The sequence below is a fragment of the Solanum verrucosum genome, unplaced genomic scaffold (assembly GCF_900185275.1).
Source record: "Solanum verrucosum unplaced genomic scaffold, falcon-dt-bn FXZP01000296.1, whole genome shotgun sequence".
In the NCBI taxonomy this organism is placed as follows: domain Eukaryota; kingdom Viridiplantae; phylum Streptophyta; class Magnoliopsida; order Solanales; family Solanaceae; genus Solanum; species Solanum verrucosum.
Window position 1 is genome coordinate 118,799 of NW_026020470.1, and position 7,834 is coordinate 126,632.

The 7,834-nt window shown below is 35.4% G+C and overlaps 1 pseudogene; it reads left to right on the forward strand.

Moving 5' to 3' along the window:
- Positions 1-256: 256 nt before the first annotated feature.
- LOC125809051 (uncharacterized) lies at positions 257-1,398 on the forward strand (annotated as a pseudogene).
- The last annotated feature ends 6,436 nt before the right edge of the window (positions 1,399-7,834 follow it).

The following is a 7,834-nucleotide window of genomic DNA, read 5'->3' on the forward strand; positions in this document are numbered from 1 at the left end:
GATTTGATTTGACAAGTTGTATCACTTTCAACACGTGGCATGGTCTTATTGACCGTTTCACTTGGCTGACACGTCTTTCGACATGTCATACTAAAATTGCGCATATTGCATAAATTTATTTCAAATATGATATAATCCAAATTAATTCTAAATCCTAAAATGTAAAATAAATACAAGAAACTGAAGAAAAAAATAGTATATATACAGCATATATGCATATATTGGGAAAGAAATATAGGGTCGGATTGACGGCAGAATGAAGAGCCCTATCATATCTAAATTCTTGCAGCCGGAGCCAAAGATCGAGAACAAAGGTTTTTTATCATTAACATGGTCTAAGAATTTTCACAGACTCCATAGAAGGCATAATATTATGAGATCTGCCGGAGCCAACGATGTCCAAAAAGAATCAACAAATTTGCAAATCGTGAATTCCGATCAAGTTGAAATGGGATCTACGAATTTGCAAATCATGAATTCCGATCAACTTGAAATGGAATCAACGGATTTGAAAATCTTGAATTTTGATCAAGTTGAAATGGAATCAACGGATTTACAAATCTTGAAATCTGGCAAAATCAAAGTTGATCTTACCTCGTTGAATTCTAATGTCATCACTATCACTGAAAATAGGAATGGTTACGAGAGTGGAGATGATGATATCGAGTTGCAACAAATTCTCTTCTACTCCGCTCAGTTTCATTCAGGTAAGAATTCAGAATCAAGCCCTAATCACAGTGTTGGAAAAACAACTGTAGAAATTGAGTATTTTGTTATTCCAAATTCACTTAACCTAAATAAAAGTACTACTAAAAAGGGGGAATCTTCATGGATTTTTTGTGTAATTTGTAAAACGTGTTTCCACTGCCAAACACAATGATGCGGGGCACCAATTACAATCATCGTTATTGTGAAGAATGTATACAGAATTATATAGGTAAAAAAATTAATAAGGACATCCATGAGATGATTGCTATGAAGTGTCCTGCTTCTGATTGCAAGTGGATTTTGGATCTTGATTCAATAATGTCGGTTGATTTCCTTATGCGAATAAGAGATGCCATTCGACTAATAGAAGTTCTGGTTTCGTCAATATTTATTGATTTCCTTTTTATGGATTGTATGGGTACACTGGTTGATGATCTAAGGGAATATCCTATTAGGTCATGCCCTGAGTGTTGGAGAATTTTCTGTGTCAATTGTAAATCTTTGCATTTGGGAATGACATATGAGAATCATCAGTTTAGTAGGCAATTAAATTTGCTCTACTAGCAGCAGCAATATGGAGGATATCATGATGAACTAGAGGAGGACAAGGAGGAAGAAGAAGAAGAAAATGAAGATGATGATGAAGGAGAAGAGGAAGAGGATGAGGAGAAGAGGGAGGAAACTTTATGATCAGAAACTTTAATGAATGTGAAAAAGGTCAAGTTTTATTTCCTTGGAAACAAAATAGAAATTTGAATTCTTATTTACTTTATATGCAGTCTACTGTTGGTTAAAAAATAGTATGCAGGGTCTTTTATTTGATTTCAATTGGAGTAGTTGTTAAGTTGGTGAAAAAACAATATGCAGGGTCTTTATGCTTGAATTAGTTATTGAGTTTGAGTTGGATGGACTCCTAGCGGTGGAGACCTATTGTCCAATGTAAGTGTAGACCAAAATGCACAAAATCTTCTATTTTGCAGACAAATTGTTTTATTTTACATAGAGTCCAGGTTTGTATGACCAACTATTAGGCCCATATTTCTTTTATTTTGAATCGCTTGTTCAAATTATTTTTTACTACATCATTTATTAGATCAAAGTATGAAAGAATTCATCTCACACTTGGTTTTAAAAGTAAAAAATGATTTAATTTGCTTTCAAAAATCTGGAGAGAGGTTGTATGTGTCACAACTTAACTTAGGATAAGAAATAACATATCAGCAAAACACATGAGAGATGTTCAGTATATATAAGTAGACCTTATACTCTATTGATGCGTTTAAAAGTTGTGCAGGTCTATGCCCAAATAGAACAATATCACTAGTGGGTTAGGCAATTAAAGATGGTAGTAGAGTAACTTTTGTGTTAACTGTATCGATGCAAGCTAAAGTTAACTTGAGTTTAGCCAAATTCTAATAAGGTGGGGGCAAACATCTTTTCTAGGTCTTGGCAAATCTCATGTGGTGGGGAAAATTACAATGGTGGGCCAAACCTCAGCGAGGACGTTGAGTCCATAAGAGAGGGTGTTTGTGACACATCTCCTTAGGATAAGAAGTCCACATCTACAAAAACACATAATAAGTAAGCATATCTTACACTTTAGTGGCGTGTTTTAAAGTTGGGTGGATCTAGAACCTAAATGGAAAATATCACTAGTGGGTTGGACTATTGTTTGGTTGGAAAATGCAATGTTGAATTATATACATATATTTTATAAGAGGTAGTTTATGTGACTTCCCAGCTTAGTATAAGAATTCCACATCGACAAAACACATGAGAGCTATTAGGTATATAAGTAAGCAAACCTCAGGACACTAATCTTGTGACACGTTTTATAGCCTTATGGTGTAGACCCAGAGAAAACTATATCACTAACAGGTTGGATGGTGAAAAAAGGCGGTGCAAATAATAATTGAAGGGATAGAAGAATTATATTGTTCGATTTAATTGAAAATTTGGGGACTGATTCAGTTGTTGGCTCTTCTGGTTTTCATTTCCTTTTCTCCTATGTTGGTGAAAATTCAACTTAAAAGGAAAAAGTACATTATCACAAGTGTGGCATGTGCTTGTTTGCTAATTAATTTGCTTTTCTATTTCATATCTTGTGTTTTGATTTTATTTTCATGTATGATTAATAACTAAACAATTGAACCAAATTGATAACAAATAAACCGATAACCAACCCATAAATACCCTTATTTATGACTATAAGCTCTTTTTGTACACTTGAGTTATTCTATTCTAACTTTTATCTCAATTTATATTTGTGCTATATTAATACATGAATCTCCTAGAATTCATTTGTGGTATATCTGTAATTCTTAGATTATTGTTGCTAGCTCCTTTCTAAACAACCTTTAGTGTTTGCTTGCAAGTCAATAGAGTGTCTGTGAAATTCTCATTTCATTTGAAATCAAAGAGTAATATAACTCTTCAATTAGTATACCAACTACAATTGTTTGGGAGTCTAATGGTCCCAAATATCTCTGGCAGCCCATTTACTTGGTTGAATGGATGAGATGATTTAGAATGTATATTTAAAAGATTGGATAGATTGTTGATTAATCAGAAGCTACAAGATCTACTTGGTAACATGGAACTGCAACATATAGCAAGGACTGGATCTGATCATGCACCTTTATTATTAAAATGTGGAAGTTAGAATCAGAACTTTATAAAACCATTCAGGTTTTTAAAATTTTGGACTAACAGGGTAGACTTTAAAGATGTGGTGAAGGCTAGCTGGAATGAAGATCACTCGGATGATGTTTTTTTACAATGGAAGTTAAGATTAAAAAGAACAAAAGTGGCTCTATCCAAATGGAGCAGAGAACAATTTGGTGATATCTTCAAACAACTGCATATCAGAGAAGAAATAGTTAGGATGAAAGAAGATCTCTATGAAAAAAATCCGACATCATCTAACAGGGCTATTCTACAGCAAGCTCATGCTAAATATAAGGTGTATATACACTATGAAGAGGAGTTTTGGAGGCAGAAGGCAAGCATTCAGTGGCATTCAGAGGGAGATAAGAACACTAAGTATTTTCATGGATTGGTCAGGGGAAGGAGGAGGAGGCTAAATATATAGAGAATAATGAAAGTTGATGGTCTATGGGCTCAAGGAGAGGATGAAGTGGCAGCTGAAGCAATAAGTTTCTTTGAGAACCAATTTTCTGGAACCAACTTACAAAGTGACTTCTCCCTCTTACAGAGCATTCAGCCTCTTGTGATTACAGAAGATAATGAGTTATTACAGACAATTCCTGAGTATAGTGAGATAAAAAAAATGGTCTTTGAGCTTAATGGGAAGAGTACATGTGGCCCATATGGTTTTACAGGACACTTTTTTCAGGCTTGTCGGGAGATTGTTGGCGAAGATATTGTGGGTATTGTTCAATAATTTTCCTTCCTAAATCTATTACTCACACTAATTTGGTTTTGTTGCCTAAGAAGGAGTCCATTCAAACCTTCTCAGACTTAAGACCAATTAGTCTAGGTAATTTTATAAATAAGGTGATCTCTAGAACATTACATGATAGACTAGAAGGCTTATTACCAAGAATAATTTCTGTGAATCAGTCTAGATTTGTGAAGGGTAGAAGCATATCAAAAAATGTACTACTAGCTCAGGAAATTATCACAAATATCAGGAAAAGAGGAAAACCAGCCAATTTTGTGATGAAACTAGACATGGCTAAAGCTTATGATAGGGTGAATTGGAGTTTCTTAGTGAAAGTACTTGAACGTATGGGTTTTAACTCAGTGGTGGTTGACATGATCTGGAGACTGATAGCCAACAACTGGTACTCTATACTAATCAATGGCCATACACATAGTTTTTTTCATTCCTCTAGAGGGGTGAAGCAGGGGGATCCTTTATCACCTGCTTTATTTATTATCACTGCAGAAGTGCTCACCAGAGCACTAAACCAGTTGTTCTATAACACTGACTTCAAAGGATTTGGGATGCTAAAGTGGAGTGAGAAGTTAAATCATCTTGCTTATGCAGATGATACAATCATATTTGCTGCTGCTGAGTAGAAATTCATTGATCTTATTATGAATACCTTGAAGGAGTATGAAAACCAATTAGGGAAAAAGATCAATAGAGATAAGAGCTACTTCTACATGTTTAAAGAGGCTGGTAATGCTCTTATAAATGAAGTTGAAGAGGCAACTGGATTTGTGAGAGGTGATTTCCCTATAATTTTTTTAGGATGCCCCATTAGTCATGCCAAGATGAAGAAATCTCATTTTAATGAGCTGATTAAAAAAGTTCAAAATAAGTTGCAAGTCTGGAAAGGTAAGCTCTTGTCCTTCGGTGGTAAGGCGGTACTTCTCAATCATGTGTTGCAAAGTATTCCTGTATACTTGTTATATGTGTTGGTGCCCCCAAAATGTGTAATAAAGGAACTCCATAGAATGTTTGCAAAATTCCTTTGGAACTTCAAAGAAAATAGTAGGGCAAAACACTGGATAGCCTGGGATGCTATTTGTCTGCCTAAAGAGAAAGGGGGTCTTGGTTTCAGATCTCTATTTGATGTGTCCAAAGCTGTGTTTGCAAAACTATGGTGGAAGTTTAGAACAACAAATTCACTATGGTCTCAGTTTATGTGGAATAAGTACTGCAAGAGGAATAGACCTCAAGTGGTGGAATGGAGGGGTGGGTCTCAAGTTTGGAAGCTAATGTTACTGGCCAGAGATAACTTTGATCAAGAAATATGGTGGGAACCTAGATGTCGTCATGCTAGCTTATGGTATGACAATTAGACACAACTTGGAGCTCTACACTATATTATGCCTATTGATCAAGTTGCTAATGAAAATCTGGAAGAGGTCAATCAACTTAGATTGGATGGAAGATGGAATATTAACCTAATTATAAAACTATTGGGGAAAAACATTTGTGATCATTTTAACTCTATTTTGGGTCATACTCAGCATGTAGAAGAGAGGGACAATCAATGGTGGATGCCAAACAGTAAAGGAAACTTTCCTGTTAAGAGTGCATGGGATATTATCAGAAGTAGAAAAGATCCTCAAAAAGATATACTGTTTATATAGGAGAAGGGCTTACCTTTCAAGATATCTTTTCTGATGTGGAGAATTTGGTTTAAGAGGATTCCAATAGGGGAAGTCCTAGTTAGGTGCATGATAGCAGATTCAATTGAGTGTTGTTGTTGTGACAGTCATGAACAAGTATCATTTAATCACCTATTTATAACATATTCGGATGCTAAGTATTTATGGAATTTTTTTTGCAGCAGCTATGGGCATGCAAGGACCAATCAATCAAATGAGACAGACTATCTACAAATGGTGGACAGAGGACTGTGCAGCTAAATTAAAACCTTTGTGTAGAGCCATGCCATCTTTTATCATTTGGCAATTGTAGAAAAAGAGAAACATGATAGCTCATGGGGGGAATATGACTAGAAATGCTATGGTGTTGGAGATCAATAGAAATGCATATTTCATGGCAAGAGCAAGGTACCCTTGGTTGGTAGAAATACCTAACACCTGGCCAGATATTGTACAATTTCTGGAAATTTATACACCTCTAATAAGCACCACAGTGATACGGTGGAAGTGTCCTAAGGGAGGAATGTACAAATGCAACTCTGATGGTTCATGTCAAGTCAATTATGGCTTGTGTTCCAAGGCATTTTGTATAAGATATGGTCAGGGAGATTTGGTATATGCTAGAGCTAGCAAGTTGGAATTCTGTTCATCATTAGAGGCTGAAGTTAAAGGTTTTAAGATGGTTTATTGTATTGCTTAAGCCATAATCTTTTACCTTTGATAATTGAGACAGATTCCTTAGATATTAAGAAGATCTTGGATGGGAATTGGGAAGTTCCATGGATCATATCAGCAGACATTAGGGAGATCAAAGAAGTTATGGTCAATAAAGAGGTAGCTGTGGTTCATACTTTCAGAGAAGGGAACTCGCTGGCAGATTTCTTAGCTAATTTAGTTGTTAATTTTGCAGGTGCAGAGTCTATCCAGTTTAATTACATCGAGGAACTACCAGCACATGCTAAATCTATACTACATTTGGACAAGAAAGGAACCCCAAATATCAGATTCAAGAAGGGGCAAAACAAATATTTCAAACAATCGAGATGAGTACAAGTGGACAAAATAATTTATCAAGGACAGCCAAATCAAATGCGCAACATGTGGAATCACTGAACAAATATAAAAGACATGTTTTTAGGGGTACCTCGGTCTTAAATCCTAGAGTATTGTGTTGATCTAATCCATGATTTGAGGCAGTGGTTTCAATTCTACGGAGCTCAGCCTACACGAGTTAGGGAAAAGGTTAACATAACACTCAAATGGAATCTCTTTGGTCATAAAGGAAGGGGCATACCTGAAATTGTTGGGATTGAAGCCAAACTGGGAGCAGAAGAAGTCTTCAATGGAGTCGAATTCATGGCAGTAGTGAGACTTGTTATTGCAAAAGTGATTCTCGCCCAAGCTCTTGGATCCATGCTTCGACGCCGACAATCGGGGTAAAGTTAGCTGGAGATTCACGGAATTGATTTGGAAGATGAAGGGAGGCGTGAGCTTTCTCTAGCTATTTTTATGTGTTTAGATTTTTTCTTTTTAGTTGTCTGTGTCTGTTTCTTTACACTTTCTGTTTTTGGTCTTTCTCTTGGGCTTGTCTGTAGCACAAGCTGGCTCTTTCCTTTTTATCAATTAATAAATGGACCTTGGTCCAAGTTAGATTAAAAAAAAATAATATTGCAAATTTTAAGTGGTATTAATTAAAATAATTTAAAATTTAAAATAAGTTCTATATATTTGTGGTAGTAAATTATCTTCTTCTTCTTCTTTTATTTTCGAAAACATGATGTTAATGTTTATTTGCATGTAAAATCGTATCGTGTAATTCTTAAATTGCTCATATGTGTAAAGGTCATTTCTTCAGTGTTCGATTCAATCTGGATATGACTTAAGGTCACAAGAACCCCTTAGCACAAAGTTTAGTTGAAAGCTTCATTACCAATTAAGTTTAACATAAGATTCTACTTAGGTCAACTTCAAACGATCATATCTCCTAGCATATAATGAATGAGGTGGCCTATGACCTACCAAATTAAAGGTCTTTGAGTCC